We start from the raw sequence: 21,088 nt of genomic DNA on the forward strand, positions 1-21,088 counted from the left end.
ATTTGAAATTCTAACCTCTCCCCACCTCTTTTGCTGGAGTTTTTGTGCCCTCCTCCGAAATGCTGAAAATGGAAGGATCAAAATGTTCAGCACAACACTAATTTTGATCAGAGTTAACATACTTTAAATTGGCAGGGCTTCAAGTGCAAAGCTCATCTTTTATTAATTGATATTGTGTAGTGGTTAGACTGCGACCGGAGAGAACCTGAGTCCAAATTCCCACACAGCTCACTGGATGACTTTGGGCAAATCATGGTTCATATCAGCCTACCTCACAGGATTGTTATGTAGGGAGATACAGGAGAAAAAGCATGGACAGCATCCAGAGCTCGTGGGGGTAAGTGAGGGGGAGAAGTAATATAATAAATCAAGGCTATTTTTATTCTGTCAGAGGGAATGAAAAAGAAAATATGCCATTTCCTTCTACCAAGTCAGCTTTTGCATAGTCAATTACAAGTCTCCTCAATATTGCAAAAACATTTTGGTGATACAAAAACCGATTTAGATTTAATTGGTTCACTCAATGAAGTGGTTGAAATGCCAAGGATTAATAATCTAAACATTTGCCTGTGTTTAGATGATTAACAAAGGATAAACTCAGTTTTATGATCAACATTGTGGGGGCTCCAGATTCTACCCCACATTGGCCTACAACAGGGATGCTGGACCTCAGGTTTGCAGGCCAAATGTGGCCTGCCTAAAGTCCCAATCTGACCACTCCTCCAAAACTGAATTCAGCCCTTGAGAGGAAAGAGGTTCAATAACCGTGATTTGCAAGGAAACCTGCAAAGCAACATTGCTTATTACAGATTCCTTGAAACAGGGAGGCCTGAGAACCTGAATGGAAGCCACATGTTCAAGCATTTTTTGATCAAGTAACCTCCCTTGTGGGCCATGGGAATGCTGTGGACATCATATACCTCAACTTCAGCAAAGCTTTCGACAAAGTGCCCTATGATATCCTGATGAGCAAACTAGCTCAAAGTGGGCTAGATGAAACAATGATCCGGTGGATCCACAGTTGGCTATAGAATCGGACTCAGAGACTGCTTATCAATGGGATCTTCTCCAACTGGGGAGAGGTAATGACTGGTACCGCAGGGCTCAGTCCTGGGCCCAGTGCTCTTCCACATTTTTATGAATGACTTGGAGGAGGAGGTGCAGGGAATGCTGATCAAATTTGCAGATGACACCAAATTGGGCGGGATAGCTAATACTTTGGAAGACAGAAACAAAATTCAAAGTTACCTTGATAGACTGGAGCACTGGGCAGAAAATAACATAATGACATTTAATAGGGATAAATGCCAAGTTCTGCACCTAGGAAAAAGAAACCAAATGCACAGTTACAAGATGGGGGATACGTGGCTTAACAATACTACAAGCGAGAAGGATCTTGGAATTGTCGTCGATCGCAAGCTGAATATGAGCCAACCATGTGATGTGGCTGCAAAAAAGTCAAACGCTATTTTGGGCTGCATTAGTAGAAGCATAGCTTCCAAATCCCGGGAAGTACTACTTCCCCTCCACTCAGCACTGGTTAGGCCTCATCTGGAGTACTGTGTCCAGTTCTGGGCACCGTACTTTACGAAGGATGCAGACAAGCTGGAGAGGGTTCAGAGGAGGGCAACAAAGGTGATCAGGGGACTGGAAACAAAGCCCTATGAGGAGGGACTGAAAGAACTGGGTCTGTTTAGCCTTGAGAAGAGAAGACTGAGGGGAGATATGATAGCGCTCTTCAAGGACTTGAAAGGCTGTCCCAGAGAGGAAGGCCAGGATCTCTTCTCCATCATCCCAGAGTGCAGGACATGGAATAATGGGCTCAAGCTACAATAAGCCATATTCTGGCTGAACATCAAGAGAAACGTCCTGACTGTTAGAGCAATACGACAATGGAACCAATTACCTGGGAAGGTAGTGGGCTCTCCCACACTGGGGGCATTCAAGAGGAAGCTGGACAGCCATCTGTCAGGGATGCTCTGGCTTGGATTCCTGCAGTGAGCAGGAGGTTGGACTCGATGGTCTTGTAGGCCCCTTCCAACCCTACTGTTCTATGATTCTATGATTCTAGGCGAGCCCTCTCGTGCATTTACCTGAGGGGTAAGGAGGGCAGCAGGATGGCACCTGCTGGCAGCATCCCCCAGATGCAGACACACCCATGGCCCACACGCCCTGAGTGGGTGCACTTTGGCATGAAGGGGTCCTAAATACATACAGATATACGTGCACGAACATTCCTCCATGCAAGCAGCAGCCGCTACAGGCCAGGGTTTCTTTGCATGTGGAGGTGCCCCTACACACATCCATCCATAGGTGCATAAGGCCTAGGGTGGCCGTGTGTTGTAATTTACAGAGGACAGTCCTCTATTTGAAGGCCCATCAGCCCTTTCTTTGAAGGCGCCCTCTATTTGAAGGGCTGTCCCATCCAAGTCCACTTCAAGAGAAAGAACCACCCCGAAGGAGAGCAGCAGGGGCTTTGCAGTAGCCCATCAACTTTCCCGCTGTGATGAAATATTGAATTTCTGTTTAAATTATAGTAATTGTTTGTAAATGTGTATCTATTAATGTGAACGAGTCTGTGCAAATTTGATGCAGATCTGTCTTCTTTGGTCCTCCTTTTTCAGGGTGTTGCGTAAGTGACCACCCTAATAGGACTCCTTCGCAGTAGCCATGCCTGTGCAGGAGCAATCTCCCATTTTAGCCTTCTGCAACCTGGCATCCTTCACATGTGATGGACTATAACTCCCATCACCACCATGCTGGTGGGGGAATGTGGGGGTCGTAGTGCAACCCATCTGGAGGGGGCCGGGTTGCTCTGTTTGAGGAACTGTCGGAGTTAGCAGGGTGTGGCTGGCAGCTCCAGCGGACGTCCTGGGCGAATACCAGGCTTCTGTTTCCCAGGCTTCTCAAATATCTGTTGAATCTTTTCGCTCACCCCTCTTGCTGCTGCTGTGTTTTAGTTTCCCTTTCCTGGTGTCATTTTCTTGGTTGTTTTACTGTTCTGTTAGTTTAATTGTTTTTAAGTGATGGTAATGCTGCTCTGAGTAGGGTATAAATTGTGTAACCAAATAAGTAAATTGTAAAAGTGACCCTTTGTTTCCCTGGGGGGGCTTCTTATTCCTTCTCTTCTATTTCTTTTGTACACCTTTTTTCCCCACGCAAGCTTTAACGTTTTACCTTCTGCGGGATTGGAAGGCTGCTGCTTAGGAATCCCAGTCAAACTCAGATTATGCCCCTGCAGCTCTGGTGAGGCTGGGATTCTTTCTTGTGTGTTGTTCCGCCGTATTTTCTTTAAAGGAGCTAGCGAATAATTGCTGCATCCTCTTTTAGTGTTATTTCCTGGATGTGCTGATGGATTTCTGCTTGCTTTTCGTTTGGATGGGTTTAATGCCAAGGTAATATTAACAGTTGCTGAGTTTTTGAACGTTGCTCTGAACACCAGATCTCGAATGGTGGCAAGTTAAGCTGCACTTGCATTCTGAACATGGCGCTTTCCGATTTGTGTTTTGTTTTTGTATCATGGTTGGTTGAGTAATAAATGTGAGGATGATGATGTGTATCTCATCAGTATGTATCGCTTTTTCCTAAAACCATGTTGTGATTACCCATAATCCTGAGCAACAGAGAATTCTGTCTAGTCTTTCTATCAGTCTAGAAAGTGCTGTCCCGTGGAACAGCTCTGGATTTGGGGTTTGCCCTGATCCACCCTTGCTTGCCTTGGCAGTGTCCCTGTCCACAAAACAGGGGCACTGACACTGTCGCCCATCTTAAAGGGTTGGTGTGAGCATAACGGAGGTGCTTCATATGCGAAGAGATTTGAACGCTCTGGTGTGGAGTGGCCTCCTTCTTCAAGAAATCTTTGTTCATTCATGAGACAAGTTCTAGGCAGCAGCCCCTTGGTTCAGTGGAGGCTGTTGGCACCGATGTCAGTGGGGCAGTGAATGTGCTCGGGATTTCAGTCAGAACTCTAAGGGTTCTGACCGAAACTCAGAGCGGATTCACCACCCCATGAACATAGGAGCCACCAGCCTCCACTGCTTTAGTCCCTGGGACAGCACTATATGGTTGGATCTCCCCCTCCGAGGTTGGAGACAGAACTCCAGCCTCAGAAGGGGAGATCCAGTCTTGCTTTTCCCCTGCCCCAGTGGAGAGATCTCCAGCTCTTACTTCCCAATGTTGAAGCTCCAATGCTGGGAGCAGTAAAAAGTGATATCTTAAATTCTTAAGAGATCACCCAACCTGCCTGTTTGGTTGCTGAGCTAACCAGGAGATACTGTCCTGGTGGTGCCCATGATTTTGGAGGTCTGGTCTATGATGGCTTGGATTAGGGCCTCAAGTATCACAGTGCCCAGTCTCTGGAACCACTACAGATCAGACAGGCTCAAACCCTTCTGGTTTTTCAGCACCTACTGAAAACATACTTTTTCCAACAAGCATTGCTGCTGTGAAAAGCAGCCTAGGAATATTTTAAATAAAAACACATACATTAAATAAAATTCCCAGGAAGGTAACATTACCTTCTGGGTACAGCAATAATAAACAGTATTTAATTACGATCTTATACTGTATTTTAGTACATCACTTAGAAATTTCTTTTAATGGAAGTGATTTATAAATATCATTAAATAAATAAAGTGGGCAGATTGGGGGAGGTGCTGGACACACAGTCTCCAAAGCCCTTCCACCCTCTGCCATGTCCCCAACACAGTAGAGCATTTAGACCAGCCCCACACCATTGCAAAGGGGGGGATACATGTTTTCCTCCCTTTGTGAATGGGGGGAGGGAAGTGGGAGAGGGAAGGGTCTGCAAAAGCCGCTCCTCCCTCCTTGCTGGCAGGAGCACTCTGACTTAGCAATAGGATGTCCCTGCCCGCTGATTAATCAATTAATTAATATATTTAATCTGCATCTGCTTTTGAGAAAATACTCCTAAAGAAAAAAAGGTATACTTCTTTGTTTTTAAATGATGCACGCATGTGTCACAGGCTCCAGGAGGTATCATAGAAGCCAATTTGGCTTGTATTGACTTTTTACCTGGTAAAATTCACCTAAAATTCATCTCTAGCTTTGCTAATATAAAAACTGCCATGTTTCTTTCTATTTCTGTTGTCTACTTCTCTAAGGAATTTGTGTGTCTTGCTTAAGGTTGGAGACAGATCTGGGAAATATTTTAAAAAATGTGGAATCAGACATTGCATATTTCTTTGTCCCAGCAGCCTTAGGTGCCTTCTGAAACCTGCATAGCCTCAATGCAGATTGGATTGCACTGCTGGCCAGCTGCCTCTTTCTACACTCCATCTTAACACTGTGACTCTGTGGCTTCAAATTCAAGGCAGTCTTCACACTCACACGCTTTTCTTTTTTGCTTAACACCCAGCTTAAGGGGTTCTGTGAACTTCAAAGCTCACTTACTACTTTTGTGACATTTTGATTGGTCCTTCTAAAGCAGGGGTGGGCAACATGCCACCCACGGGCTGCGTACGGCCCCTGCAGCCATGTCTGGAGCTGCTACGGAGTGCCCAAAGGGTCAAAATTGGCTTGTTTGCAGCTAACTTTGACCCTTTGGGCTGCTATGGAGTCCAAAAGGGGTCAAAATGAACTTGCAAACTAGCTAATTTTTTACCCTTTGGGCACTCCGTAGCAGCTTCAGATGCATTTTGATGTTTTTAACTTTGGTTTTGGCATCCATGGGGGGTGCAGCCTATGGAGGGGTCCATTGCAAAGTCGCCCACCCCTGCTCTAAAGATATTGCCTTGCTGCGGATTTTGACATTTTTATAATGGACAAACATGGCCTCTTCTACATTTTGTGTATCTCATAACATGCAGCTAAAAGAGTGCTTTTTTCTTACACAAAAGTAAGCATGAGGGACCCAATCCAGATTGGGACCTTAGTGTAGGCAGAAGAGAGCTTTGGCCCCACTGTGAACCCAATCTGGACCAGGCCCCCTGCATCTGCAATGCAATTCAATGCAATTTGCTCCTGCACAAGCCTGCCCTGTCCTTAGGATCTTCTGGAGAGGACCCTCTTTCAAGACTGCCACGGGCAGAGGTGCAGTAGGTGGTGATGCGAGAGAGGGCCTTTTTGGTGGCTGCTCCCACACTGTGTACTCCCTCCCAAAGGACACTAGGTTCACTCCCCCGATGTTATCCTTCTGCCAGCAGGGAAGGACCACTTTATTCAAGAAGGCCTTTGGCCTATAAGTGGATCTATGGGTTGGATGCTGTTTTCATTCTGGAATTGTTATGCTTTTATTGTATTTTATTGTGTTTTGTTGTTTTAATTTATTTTAACTTGTTCGTGTAAGCAGCGTTGAGTGCCATTTTTGGGTAGAAAGCTGGGGTATAAATCAAATAAATAAAGACATAAATGTGATCTTTTTTCCTATGCAAACAGCAGGTACCAGGGCCTAAAACCAATGCGGTGTAGGCCCAGACCCCAGTGGGGGCAGTGAGTTAAAGCCCCCTGCCCCTTACACTAGGGTTCCAATCCAGATGGAGAGCCTGCACTTAACTTTCGAGTAAGGAAAAAAACACTAATGTAACTGCATGTTACTATTAAAGATATCAGCTAATTTGGCCCTTAAAAGAAGCATTCCGCATTCTCTCTCACCCAGGAGGGAATACCTCTTCTAAGGTGGCACTTCTATTAAAAATGTGTGGTTTTAAAAATCTACTGGCTGATTAATCAGGAGAGCCCTTTTAATGGATTAAAATATATTTGAATTGATTCAACCAGCGGATTAATCAACTAAATGTTGCACCCCTAATTTCAAGTGATCGGGAATTGCCAGGTCTTATTTTTTTTAGCACAACAGCTAGAGTTTGGCTTTCATGAATGGGGGCAATTGTCTCCACCAGTTGAACTTCACCCTAGAGCAGCGTGGCCTTATAACCTTGGTTGGCTACCTCGGTTTGTTTTGTTATGTTTTGTAAGCTGCTTCAGGGAGGGATTGGGGTCCTGGGCCTAAGGATATTGGGATCAAGACCCTGAGCAGCGGCCTTCTAATAAGCCCCTTCCCCACACATCCGCAGTTCCCTATTTATTTATTTATTTCTATACCACCCAATGGCTGAAGCTCTCTGAACAGTTTACAAAAATTAAAACCACAAAGCACAGCATAAAACGACATAAATATGAAAGCTTAAAACCACAATATAACAGTACAACTAGAATAAAACCTAGCAATGATGCAGAGATTTAAAATACAGATTTACAACACCAAACTAAAAGACTAGGAAGCTAAAGTGCTAAAATACTGGGAGAATAAAAAGGCCTTCACCTATCACTGGAAGGAGTACAGCGTATGTGCCAGGCGAACCTCTCTAGGGAGCTCATTCCACAGCTGGGGTGCCACAGCAGAAAAGGCCCTCTTCCTGGTAGCCACCCGCCTCACTTCCTTTGGCAGGGGCTCACAGAGAAGGACCGCTAAGGATGATCTTAGGGTCCAGGCAGGCACATATGGGAGGAGGCGATCCTTCAGATAACCTGGCCCCAAGCTGTCAAGGGCTTAAAATGTTAATACCACTCTGCAGTAGCCTCACACCTTTGGAACAAGCTGCCATCAGAGGTCCGCCGTGCTCAGTCATTGCAGGCTTTTAAGAAGGCCTTGAAAACATATTATTTTATCTTGGCCTTCCTGTGATATGACTGCTATCGTTGCTGGTACTGCTGTTGATATTGTGGTTGGTTTCATTGTTGGCTTTTATTGTTGTTTTAATGTTTTTACCGCTTTTAATATTTTAACTGTTTTTATGTATTTTGTTGTTGTGAGCCACCTTGGGAGGGCTTTGGCCCTGAAAGGTGGCCAAGAAACATTTTAAATAAATAAATGCCAGCACTTTGAATTGGGCCCGGAATTGGGACCTATCAAGGCTGCCAACTTTTTATTTAAAAACATACAGGCCGCCCTAGGGAGGGGCAGTGCAGGCAGAACCAAGTGGATCAGTGATGGAGCCTGTGAGAGTCTAGTAAATCAGGAGAGGAACCTGAAGGCCAGTGTGGTTCATGGGTGGAAGATGGGGGGTTGGGGGTGGAACCTGGGAGAAATTGAAGTTTGCTGCTAGACCAAGAAGCCCTGTCTGCTTGGCAACCTCGTTCCCTCTTTTTGCAGGAGAAAGGAAACATGCATGGCATCACTGTGTGTGACATAAAACCCTTCTTGCTAGTAGCTAAGCATCTGGAGGGGCACGTCAGCCTTTCAGAATGGATAAAGCCCTGTGTCCGTGTCATCGTTGCCATTGCCAGTGTGGCCACATGAGGGGAGGTGGGTGGGAGACACCCAGGCAAAAGAAAGGAGGGAGACGAGTGAAGGAGGAGCTTCCTCATTTTGCCCACTCTCCTCCTCTCACACCCTTTCTCTTTCCTCTCTTTCTTGTGACCCTCAGGGAAGAGAGAACTGTGATCAGCTGCTTCTGGGCTCTCTGGAGGCAAGAGCCTTGCAGTCAGTACATAACAGTTGAAGCAGAACTGGGTAATTTAAATGGGAAGCCATTCCAAAGTCTCTCTGAAACGGTGGCCGCTTTATGCGCCTCGCGGTTGGAAAAGTCTACTCACTTTCAGAGATGTTCTTAATCAACCTTGCCCAGCATTCCTCATCATTAGCTATGCTTTCCGGGGTTGATGGGAGTTGAAGTCAAAAACATCTGGACGGTGACCAGGTTGGGGAAAGCAGGTGCAAACAGACCCCCCCCCCCAAATCAGCATTCTCATCTTGCATATTTGTGCTTGCTGAACTGGTTTTTAACTGCAGGAACATCAGTGTTGCACTTTGTAAAATCAGAGAAATAAGCCAGAAAACAAACAGAGACCCTTAAGCAGAGGCTTTTTTCAAATAGGGGAGCTACTTTTTGACTTGGAGGGGGATGTGTGTGTGTGTGTGTGTCTGACTTGCAGTTGGGAGCCTTGATTTATTGTGTCATTATTTACGTCTGAAAATAAATGAGGCATAAGCCTTAAAACACGAAAAAAGAAAATTAGGTTCTACCCAGATTCTCTTACTTTTTGTAGTTTATTTACATGAAATATACATTTTTTTCTTCCCTGTGACATGGGGTTTTGCCTTTGTTGACCAGGCCTGGGCGCTTGTTTCCATTGGCTTGTCATGTTCACTAATTAGAGAGCGGCTGCATGATTCACCTTGCTAATTAGAGGGACTCGCACACAAAGGCCCTCCGGGCAGCGGGAAGAAAGAGCCTAGCACCGGTGCCCTGAGAAAGCTGCAGCCTGTGAAGTAATTCTTCTCATCTACCTTCTATTTTTTATTTGAAATGAATAAATCATTGAGATTTTCCTTGTGGAGTGAGAATGCAAGAATTCACATCTTTGTAAGATGTAAATTATATGTGATCAATAGAGGGATGACTATATTGTACTTAACAAGCCTCCCTAATTTGCTGCTTGTCAGTCTATGAAAAATTACTTGAAATACTTCGTCCCCTTACTGAGGGTGATTCCACCCCCCCTTGGCTCCCCCCCCCCTTTTGCCCTTGATGTATAAGAGAAATGAGTGATAGCCAGTTTCTTATAGTTACATCTGAACTAGAAATTATGTAGATTATTTAAATCTCAGGCTAGTTTTGCATTTGCAGCAAGAAGGAGCATTTTGCTAAATGGGATCCTGCTGTCACCCTTCTTTTCCAGCTCCTTGTTTGCGGCAGGAAGCAGGTCTGTGTCTATTTTAGCTATAAATGTTGCTTTGTCTCTGCTCTTCTGCTAGGGAGCCAGAGAATGCTTCTGCCTTGTCTTGCTGGGCCCTCCAAAGTCAAACATAGTTAACATAATAAATTACAATTATTTTTCTCACGTCATTGTGACTTGATCAAACCGTGATGCGGACTGCAAAAGAGGGCACGGCATTAAAACGGTGCTTGCAATCCTCCACGCGCCCCATTTGCCATCTGTTTCGAACGCACTTCGAAATGAGCTGCAGTGATATTCTCTCCAACTATTTGATTATAATTACTTATTAAAGCCAAATGATTTTTAGTAAATTGCTCCAGTTTTGTCATTTATGCAAATGAACTTTGCTGTTCAAAGATCCAAGCAGCCCATAAGAATGGTGTAGGGCCGGCATAACAATAAACAGAATATCTCCCTCCTGGAAGCAACTGGGTAATAAAAGTTTTCCTCTGGAAAACCTTAGCCTTTATATTCGCCTCATGGTTCTAGTCAGAGGTCCTTGTCAGAGGTCCCGTAGCCCCACTGTCCTGGTACCTTGGCAGGGACCTCAGGGTGGCACCAACAGCAAAGGGGAGGCACCCACAGAAAATATTGTGCTCATCCAAGGAATGGGCAGCTGTTCCATGTGCTCGCAGGCCCCCCGCTGCCAAACAACATACCCCACAGGTCCTTATGAGACCTCCTCTGAGGATGATCCCGTGGAGGCCCTGGGCGCAAACAGAGACCCCGGAGACTCAAAATGGCCTGAGGCGCTAGAGCCAGAGGCATCTCCCCAGAATACGGCCCACCCAAGAAGGATCCAGTGCCGAGTCGCCCACTGCCCCTTGCCGAGACCTCCCACCCCAGCTTTGGACCCTTCACCATCCCTGGGATCTCAGAAATGATCACGACGACAGGCCTGGGCAAAAGCTGAGGTCTGGCAACGCAGCGCCTAGCTAGCGGTCTGAAGCCTCCCATTGTCGTGGGGAGGCAAGCCCCATATGTGCTCCAGCTCCTGACCCTGAGCAGCCCTAGGAAGAGACCGGGCCAGGGTGGCACCAGGTGTTGGAAGGCCCTTGGGCAAGGCACCCTCCGTGGGCCGCCTCCCTCAGGGAGCCCCCTTCTCACTGCCATGGTCACCAGCTGCTCGTGCTCCCCCTCCTCTTTCCCATCATCGCTCCCACTGGCTTGCTGGAAGGCAGAGAGCTGGGGAGCAGGGGGGCCGTGGCCTCTCCTGCTCCTCCTCCTCCCCACCTTTGTTCCGGGGCCAGCGCGAGAGGCAGGCCGACGAGCAGGTCGCCATGCTGCAGAGGAGGCGCAACTCCAGCGGGCTCTGGTCAGGGGGCCCCTGCTGGAGCGTGGGCCCTTGGCAGGCCCCCGTCCATTGACGCGGCCCTCAGCTGGCTGTGGGCCCCCCTATTCGAAACACCCTTCCCTGGCTGCACAGCGTTGATGCAAAAGCTCCAAGAGGGAGCTCCTTAGCCTCGCGGCTCCAGCCCCTTCCTTGGCTTGAGCAGGACTCGTAAGCGCAACATACCAGGCCAGCACAAAGCAACTTAATGCAATTAAGTGCAGAACAAAAAGTGCAGAACTCGAGCAGCCCAGCCCAGCCCACGCATCAGGTCTGGTGGAAGAAGGGCAATTTAAACGGATGGCAATTTGTCATCTGTAGTGGTAGCCTAGAGAAGGACAAAGCTGTCTGCTCTGGTTTCTACAACTTTCAATTTTTTTGAAGCGCCAGTGCATCGCATCCCATCCCGTTTCCAAATCAATTTGCACATTGCAGGGGGAGGGCGGGTAAAAAGTAAGCAGGAATATTCCTATGCATTTTATACACTTTTCTCCTGATGTATGCATTTTTTGTATGCATTTCGCCTAACGCATGCATTAGGATGCATACATTTTCACACACATTTCTCCTAATGCATGCATTTTTTGTGCACAATTTCCCCAAATGTACACATTTCTGTACAGAGTCTTTGATCAGAAAACTGCAATGCAAAACCCAGAGAAGTGCGAAAACTGAAGGATAATTGCCTCCTAGTTCACTTATTAGTTCAGGAAATGCAAATTAGATCAGTTCATATTAAAAGGTGAACCAAACAAATTTCTCTTTCATCCCTGTGGTAGCCATTTGTGGAACATTAAGCATAAATCATCTTTGCTGGAAGATGATTATGAACAGTAGATTTCTTCCTCTTGAAATTGTCAGTCATTTTATTGGATGCTTTTGTCCTGACCATTCCCTGTTACAGCTGTCATTTGACAGTAATTTTGTTGCCCACGTTAGCAGTGTGTTTTGAGAAGCAAAGTCCCGATTGAGCTGGCCTTTGAAACAATAAGAGGTTCTGACAGGCTATCAGCAGAATGCTGCCTCTGTGCATATGGCAGATCATAGCTCACTTGCTCCCTGGCACATTCTCTCCTGTGAATTGAGGCTACCTTCACTGAGCAGGGGGTTGGACTCGATGGTCTTATAGGCCCCTTCCAACCCTACTATTCTACAATTCTATGATTCTACTCTTTGGCATACGTAAAACTGCCAGGGACCCTCTTAAGGAATGGATCTCTTTAATAGGATCTGATCTTCAGTCAAAGGAATTGGGGGAGGGGGGAGGAATGTGCCGAAAGCATTCAAGAAAACAAACCAGGCCCAGTTTACTGGCAATGTCTCTCGTGAAGTGTAGTAGCAAAAAGATTGAGCTACATATCAGGAAGTCCTGGGTTTGAATCTTGCCTTTGCCATGAACTGGAGTTGGGCAACCCACGCTCTCTCAGCCTCTGCTTCCTTCCATCACACCCATCCACACACCCATCCACACGCAATAGGGCAATATGGTTCTGTGAACCTCCCAGACAGCTTCAGCTGTTGAGTGTCATAGAAATGTAATAAATAAATAAATAACAGGCTTTTACCCTACAGGCTTTTCCTAAGGATTACAAGAAGATAACTCATGCAAAGCATTTTAAACACTGGAAAGATGTTTAGGAGGCAGGTTGGATTCATAAAATTCCAAACTCATTTGACTCTTGCAGATTTCTCCGAGATCCCTACCTGTGTGCGATAAATGGTTACATATTTAAAGCTGCAATCCTAAACACACTTGCAGGACTTACTTTTGAGTAAACATGCATTGGTCATACCTCACATTTGAGTATTGTGTCCTGTTCTGGGCACCACAGTTTAAGGAGGATATTGACACGCTGGAGCAATGTCAGAGGAGGAAGACAAAGTTGGTGAGAGGCCTGGAGACCACGTCCCAGGACCAAAGCCTGAAGGAGTTGGGTATGTTTAGCCTGGAAAAGGAATGACTAAGAGGCAACAGGGTGACCACTTTAGAATATTTGAAGGGCTGTCACATACAGTGACTTGCATTGGTAGGAGGTTGAGCTAGATGAGCTTTGAGGTCCCTTCCAGCTCTATGATTCAGGATTTCACTGTTAATGTTAATGTAAGAAATCTTACCATATTCTGCCATCTGCCTTGCCATCAGACTCAATGGACTGTATTTGCTGTATTCTTTTACTGCAGATTTTATTTCCCTAGTTTCAGTATAAATTATTTACTTTTGCTTTATTTTGCAATGATATTGTTGATTGCACATATAAGGATAAGGATTATGAGACAGAACCTGAAATAAAATGTTTAAGTAACCATTTTATAGTACAGGCAGTCATTAAATGGTCGTTTAAGATCAACTGGGTAGCAAAGTACCTTGCAGAAATCCAAAAGTCACTGTCATGCCTATAGCTAGTTTGAGAAACATGTGAAATATATAATAGTGCTCAAGGTTGGAAAAGCCCTGAGTTATCTGAAATGAATTCTACTTGGTGGAAGTAAAATGATAAAAGTTCTTGATGGTACAAGAGAAGGAAAGATCAATAAGTTAGGAGAATGTCACTTCAGCTGGCATAAGCAGGCAGTTCTAGAAGTCTGCATGATTGACTGCAACTCTGAACCACAGAATCTTTATGTAGGTTTCTCCTGTGCCTTTGCCCACACAGAGATTTAATACCATCATTATTATTATTATCATCATCATCATCATTTCTTAGACAGCCTTCTCAGAAAAAGACTCAAGGCATCTTACAGCAGGGATTAAAACATACAAAAATGTAGAACAATTTAAAACAGCTACAAAGAGTTAACAATAAAATACCAAGACCCAAGTCTTAACATGGTGCCCAAAAGATGATACTATTGGTGCCAGGTGCTCCTCACCTCATTGAGGAGAGTATTCCACAATTGGGGGGCCAGCACTGAAAAGGTCCTCTCCCTTGTTGCCATCCTCAGGGCCTCCCTCAGAGGAGGCACTTGGAGGAGGGCCTGAGATGAAGACTGTAGTGTACGGGTAGGTTCATACTGGGAAAGGCGCTCCATTGCGTACTAGGGAACCCTCGAGCTGTCGTGCTGCAGCCCGAGAACTGATTGAAATTAATAAGTATTTTTCTGCTAACCTGCTGTTGTCTGACTACAAGGATACAATTAACCTGGCAGAGTTATGTCCTCTGCTAGTTACATATGGAGAAGGGGAAAATATGACATTGCAGAGTAACTGGAAAGATTTGGGGAGCAAGAGCTGTGCCCTGCTGTTTGCTCCTTGGAAGCTTAGCTAGCCTCCTGCTGATGCTTTGGGAATTATTTGACCAGTTTCAAATTCACCCTTTCAAGCCAAGAATGGGAAGCAGAGTACCAGCTCTGGGCACTTTCGGGTGACGTGGATTATCTAGATCCATTTTATCTTCCCTGCCTGAGGACGCGGGCCCCCTATCAGCATCCGACTCTGAGGATGACTCCCCTGCAGCCTTTCCTGTCCCTCAGCTACTCAGAAACGCGAGACTGCAGAAACAGCAGCAGCCCTTCAAGAACTGCAGTCAGCATCCGGCAGGGGTGGATCCAAGGAAGAATCAGGCTCTGCCAGCCTCCTGAAGGCCTCAGCCAGCTGCCCCCCTTTGCTGGGATAACAAATCCTTATGGGGAACTGCTCCATCCAGCACCCCACCCCAACCCTGACAGTGTCCACTTCCCCCGGGCCTCCCGCCAAGTCAGGGGCAGGGCCCACGGAGCTTGTGCCAGTGGGCCCCTGCTGGGTGCAGGCCCTCGGCGGGTACCCAACCAGGCACGGCCTTGATGCTAGCCCTGCATTTCAGCCTGGCTCCCAAGAAATGTTAGAGTGAAAACTACTGTGTTGGTCATGAGAAGAGACCCAAGAAGAGCCTCTGGGTGTCTCAGCAGCTTTCACTATCTGGTGTCCTTCTAGACCATTTGTGGTAACTGAGAGTTGGAGTCACTGTTTCTCAGCGGTTTGGGGCATACCTGGCAGGGCAGTTCCAAAAACTGTAGGGATGGCCTACAGGCTTCTGCAGGGTTTCATCTGCTCTCCCGTGCTTTTTACTACATGCAAGGAAACAGTGGGTGGGTCATTCAGAGATTTAGAATTGTTGGAACAGTGATGGCAGGAGACAGGCTAACAGAAGGTTTCACCGAAGGGTTAACCTGCTCTTCTGGTGTGGGAGGTGTAACAGCAGGGGGTTGCCCAGGTGCAGAGGGAATCACCCCCCCTGGATGCATGCAGAGAATATTGCCCAGCAGCAAGACGGGCCAACAAAGTTTTTGCTGCCTTAACCAGGGCTCCTTGCACAAAAAAAGTCCAGTTCTTGCGTCAGTGTTTGCGTGATCCTTTTGCAGCCAAGTAAAGTTTGCTTTGCCAAGCCTTCACTTTATGGACTCAGTTATTCAGCCATGCTTGCTAACAAGAATATGGTGCATAGGAAGAGCCTTGCTGGATCAGACCAAAGGCCTCTCTAGTCCAGTATTCTGTTCCCACAGTGGCTGACCAGATGCCCCTGGGAAGCCCACAAGGAGGACATGAGTCCAACAGCAGCCTCCCACTCGTGTTCCCCAGCAACCGGTATTGAGAGGCACCCTGCCTCTGCTGGAGGTAGCATATCGCCATCGTGAGTAGCAGCCATTGCTAGCCATATCCTCCATGATATGTCTACTCCCCTTTCAGAGCCATCCAGCTATTGGGATGCTGATGACGCTCAGTGATAATTCTCCTTTCCTTCATGTGGGGGGGTCCTCTATGATTGGCTGCCCAAGGTCAGCTTTGGCTAATTCGTCAGTTCCACCTCTTTTGGAGGCTAAGGAGTTCACCACTTTCATGCATGCTCTGAGAACTTCTCAGCTTGACTACTGAAATTAGCTTTACATGGGACTGCCCTTGAAAACAGTTTGGAAACTTCCATTGGTCCAGGATGCCAGCCACCTGATTGATATCTGGGGTGAACCACAGAACAGATAAAACACCAATTCCTCTTTGACTTCACTGGCTACCAGTCTCTCCCAACACCAAACTCAAGGTGTTTGTTTTAGCCTTTAAAGCCCTAAACGGCCTGTCCCAGGGTACCTCAGGGAAGGCATTCTGTCCCATATCTTCTCTCTACCCCCAGCCTCCGTCGTCCCTCCAGAACTTAGATCAACTGAAAAAGTGTTACTCTGGATACCACTCCTGCTGTTGGTGAAGTTATTCTCTACCAAGAATAGGGCTTTATCAGTGGTGGTCCCTGGACTCTTGAAGTCCCTTCCCAGGAAGATCCATCAGGTCTGCCTGGTTGAATTTAAAGAGTTTTAATCATGCTGCTATTTTGCTTTTAATTGGATTGTAAGCTGCTTTCAGGACTATTGTAGTGGGAATGGGGCATCAAAACTTCAATTTCAATCAAATACATCACCCTGGAGTTTGCTTCAGAACTGGGACAATGAGGAGAGGTCATTTCATAGGGGCAGCCCCCCAGATGAACAATCCCCTGTTTCATTTATTTTTGGACTGGAAGATAAAAACCAATATTACAGGAATGTTTTCCTGCATGCAGAGCTCTGGGCAGCTAAATATCTCCAAGACTGAAGCTCACCTCTAGAAGAAACCAGAGGCCAGTCATGACCAACTAAGAACAATCAATGGAATACCTTTTGACATCTTATTGTCTCTTCCAGTAAAGTGATCCAGAATCCATTCCTTGCTGGAATAGGATTATGCAGTATATATATAAAAAGACATTAAACCATCGGTGGCTCTAAGAATTGGGGCTGGCCGTACCATTAGGTAAAGTGAGGCAGTCACCCCAGGTGGGAGATGCTAGGAGACATCACAAGGTGTTGGAGGAGAGAGCTGGGGACCATGCAGTCTGCCCTGAGCCCCCTAAGCTAGTCCGCTGCCTTCAGATGTGGTGGGGAATGCTTTCCCATGCCCTGTGATGAAGAAAGATTTAACCAACATTCCAGTTAGCTGTTTGTTTGTTTGTTCGTTTCGATTTATGAGACACCCTATAGCCGAAGCTCTCAGGGCAACATACGTAATAAAAGCAAAAACAATAAAACGAATGATAAAACCAATAATAACCCATATGAAAAAGTATTACTTGAAAAGCAGCATGGGATGGGAAGGGTGCCATCTCGTCCTTTGCCTCAGGCAGCAAGGTGCCTTGGGCTGGACCTGCTCATCATCGACATCATCCGCACTATTTCAAAACTATCATGTAGTATCTATTTACTTTTAAACAGAGCATCCAGCTTAGTTCTCAGAAAATGAAGAACCATTTCTGCATCCATCACAGTTCTAAATGTTTTAAAATCAGGTTTTAATGTAATAATGGTAAAGCTAAACTATACATGATACCATTTGCAACGGCCCTATCAATCTCACCTTTATTTCATACATATTTCTTATTAACAGAACATTTTTCTATCATGACTGTCTCCCTGAATACAATTAGCACCCAATTTCAGATTTATGTTCAGCGCAATCTCCCATTTTGTATATCTGACACCTCCCAAAAGCCTCCTTGACTTGTCTGACACATTTGCCAGATATTATGAACGCTTTTTAGGGATGAATATTTCTTCATCTTACCTTTTGAGGAGTTAATAGATTTTCATGTGATTTGACATGCAAATACAACCTTTAGCCATCATGTTGCTTGTGTGGCGGGAGGGGTCATTAAAATATAAAAGTGGTGATAGTGCATGAGAAATAAAAGACAGACTCAAATCCAGCTCAACTGAGGTCCCGATTTGGCCCTCCAGGTTCCCCCAAAGCCACGCCCACTTCCCCTAGCCCCACCCCCTTTCCCCGACTACAGAGCATTTGCTGGTTTCCAGGCTTTTGTGCAGTTTTTCCCCCATTCTAAAAGGTTGAAATGCCTCTTCGAAGGGGCAATCCAGTGACCCCTGTACATCATCTGAAGGGCCAAAGGATACTGGGGATTTAGCCCCTCTGAGGTCAGAGACAGTGCTCCAACCTCAGAAGGGGGAGTTGGAGATCCAACCCCCCCTTCTCAGACTCCTCACAATCAGTGTGGAAAGAACCGCACCAGCTGCTCTCCGAGGTTGGAAAAGCTACCTCAGAGAGGGGGGAAAGGGGGCGTTCCAGTGGTTGGGGAGGGGAGGAGACCAGAGAGGCCAGGATATGAGCTATCCTGAGGCCTCCTCAGCCTCCTCCCCCTGCCTTTCAGTTGCCGTCACTAGACGGGCAAAAAGGCCCATCTAGTGGGAAATGCAGGGTGGGAGGACGGGGAGGCAAAGATCACCTCCAGTGCTCCTCCCACCCTGCACTGAATGACCAGAAGCCTCCAAGTTCGGGAGTTTCCAATCACTGAGGCAGCAATCGATAGGATTGCACCTTAAGACTTATATCTTGCTGAAAGAGGTTCAGCATTTGTGTCATAGGGCACTCTCCTGCACAAACCCACATCCTTCTTCTGCTCACTTTCAACTTTGAGGGGGGACATGATAGCATTCTTCAAATATCTAAAGGGCTGTCACATAGAAGGCAGCAAAGGCTTGTTCTCTGCCAACCCAAAGAGCAGGACTAGATAGAATCATAGAATAGCAGGGTTGGAAGGGGCCTACAAGGCCATCGAGCCCAACCCCCTGCTCAGTGCAGGAATCCAAGTCAGAGCAGCCCTGACAGATGGCTGTCCAGCCTCAGCTCGAATGCATCCAGTGGGGGAGAGCCCACCGCCTCCCTTGAGAATTGGTTCCATTGTCGTATTGCTCTAACAGTCAGGAAGTTTTTCCTGATGTTCAGCCGGAATCTGGCTTCCCGTCACTTGAGCCCATTATTCCATGTCCTGCACTCTGGGATGATGGAGAAGAGATCCTGGCCTTCCTCTCTGTGACAACCTTTCAAGTACTTGAAGAGCGCTATCCTATCTCCCCTCAGTCTTCTCTTCTCAAGGCTAAACATGCCCAGTTCTTTCAGTCTCTCCTCATAGGGCTTTGTTTCCAGTCCCCTGATCATCCTTGTTGCCCTCCTCTGAACCTCTCCAGCTTGTCTACATACTTCTTAAAGTATGGTGCCCAGAACTGGACACAGTACTCCAGATGAGGCCTAACCAGTGCTGAGTAGAGGGGAACTAGTACTTCCTGGGATTTGGAAGCTATGCTTCTATTAATGCAGCCCAAAAGAGCATTGGCCTTTTTTGCAGCCACATCACATTGTTGGCTCATATTCAGCTTGTGATCGACAACAATTCCAAGATCCTTCTCGCTTGTAGTGTTGTTGAGCCACGTATCTTGTAACTGTGGTTTCTTTTGGTTTTGGAAATTTGGTTTCTTTTTCCTAGGTGCAGAACTTGGCATTTATCCCTATTAAATTTAATTCTGTTGTTTTCTGCCCAGCGCTCCAGTCTGTCAAGATCACTTTGAATTTTGTTTCTGTCTTCCAGGAATTTTAGCTATCCTGCCTAGGGATGTCAGAGAATTCCTCCACGGACTCCAGTGAGGTCGGATTCTAAAGAATCCATCCCCCTGGAATCTGTGGCGGAACAGCCTCCCCCACCCTGCCACCCCACAGAATCCACCCGGGACGGAGCGTATCTGGCGGCGGATGCGGCAGCGGATGCGGTAGCAGATGCGGCGGCGGCGGCAGCTCTAGCTGGTCTCCTGGCCGCTGCCGGGGTGCTGTGGCCACAAATGGTGGCCATCGTAGCGGCTGCCATTTGCGTGGCTGCCTTTTGCCGTGATAGGCTATGTAAATACTTAGGTAGCCTATCACGGCTTTGCAGCCACACAAATGGTGGCTGGTGTAGCAGCCGCCATTTGCGGCCGCAGCAGCCCAGCAGCAGCCCGAATTCCAGCTGTGGCCGGCTCTGGCCAGCGGCTCCACAGAGTCACCGCAGAGCAGAGCCAGCCGGGGAGGATTCCGGGGAGAGGGATGGAGCGCCTCCCCCCCACCGCAGATGAGATGCCCCGGAACGGAGCAAGGTAAGTGTTTCATACATCCCTAATCCCGCCCAATGTTATGTCATCTGCATATTTAATCAGCATTCCCTGCACCTCCTCCTCCAAGTCATTAATAAAAATGTTGAAGAGCAGTGGGCCCAGATCAAATAAGCTTACGTTACAATAGGGTAGATTTTGGTTAAACATTAGGAGAAATGTCTAGATGGTATGGGCAGCTCAAGAATGGAACCAGCTGGGGCTGGTGGGCTCTCCTTCAGCAGAGGTCTTCAAGCAGATGCTGGACACCCTTCTCTTGGGGATGTTCCAGCCCTGGATTTCCTGTATCAAATAAGGGGTTCAGCTGCACAGCCTACAATGCCTTTTCTCTGACTCTGTGATTTTGTGATTTGCACTACAGAACGTCCAAATGAATTGTGCCCATTAAGAAAATCAACAGGCTGAGATTTCCAGCTTGATAGAGAAACATTATGTGCAAATATAGACCGGCAACTTAAACAACATGGTGAGGAAAGATGCAAGGAACAGGAGGGATGGAAATGTCCCTCCATTTCCTTGCATATTTCCTCACCATGTCTTAATATCCAAAATATTAAGCACTGGGGGATTTCTTTGAGCTTTTAGTTATTTACTGATATTTATGAACCACTTACATTAAAATGATATTTTTCAATAAATAAAAAAATAATGGAATATCAAACCATAATAAAATACTATATAAAACTCAGAAGAGACAATAGCGTGATGGCAAGAAAAAGACAAGATCCCCATTCTGGGGAAGCTTGTTGGAACATGTAATTTTTCAGTAAGCACTGAAACCCAGGTGCATAGGCGCCTGCCTAATTTGTAGTGGCAAGGAGTTCCAGAGAGTGGGTGCTACGATACTAAAGACAATTTCCCAAGCCATCATGGACCGGAGCTTCATTATCTTAGGCACCACCAGGAGGGAATTTCCTGATGACTGTAGCTACTGAACAAGCAAGCAGGTGGTTGGGCGATCTCTTATGCATCCTTGGGGGGGATCTCCACGGTGACAAGTTTAGTTCATTCTCCACTTTGCTGCGCTTTTTACTGGAGTTGAATCTGCTCTGCCTGGGGAGACACAGGGCTTGCAAAGCCAGGTTGTCCCAAAGCTAGCCTGGGTTCTCGGCAGGTCACATGGCAGTTATCTGCAAATTAATGTGA

The sequence above is a fragment of the Heloderma suspectum genome, chromosome 8 (genome assembly GCF_057233095.1).
Source record: "Heloderma suspectum isolate Gila_16-S chromosome 8, 16-S_ref, whole genome shotgun sequence".
Taxonomy (NCBI): Eukaryota; Metazoa; Chordata; class Lepidosauria; order Squamata; family Helodermatidae; genus Heloderma; species Heloderma suspectum.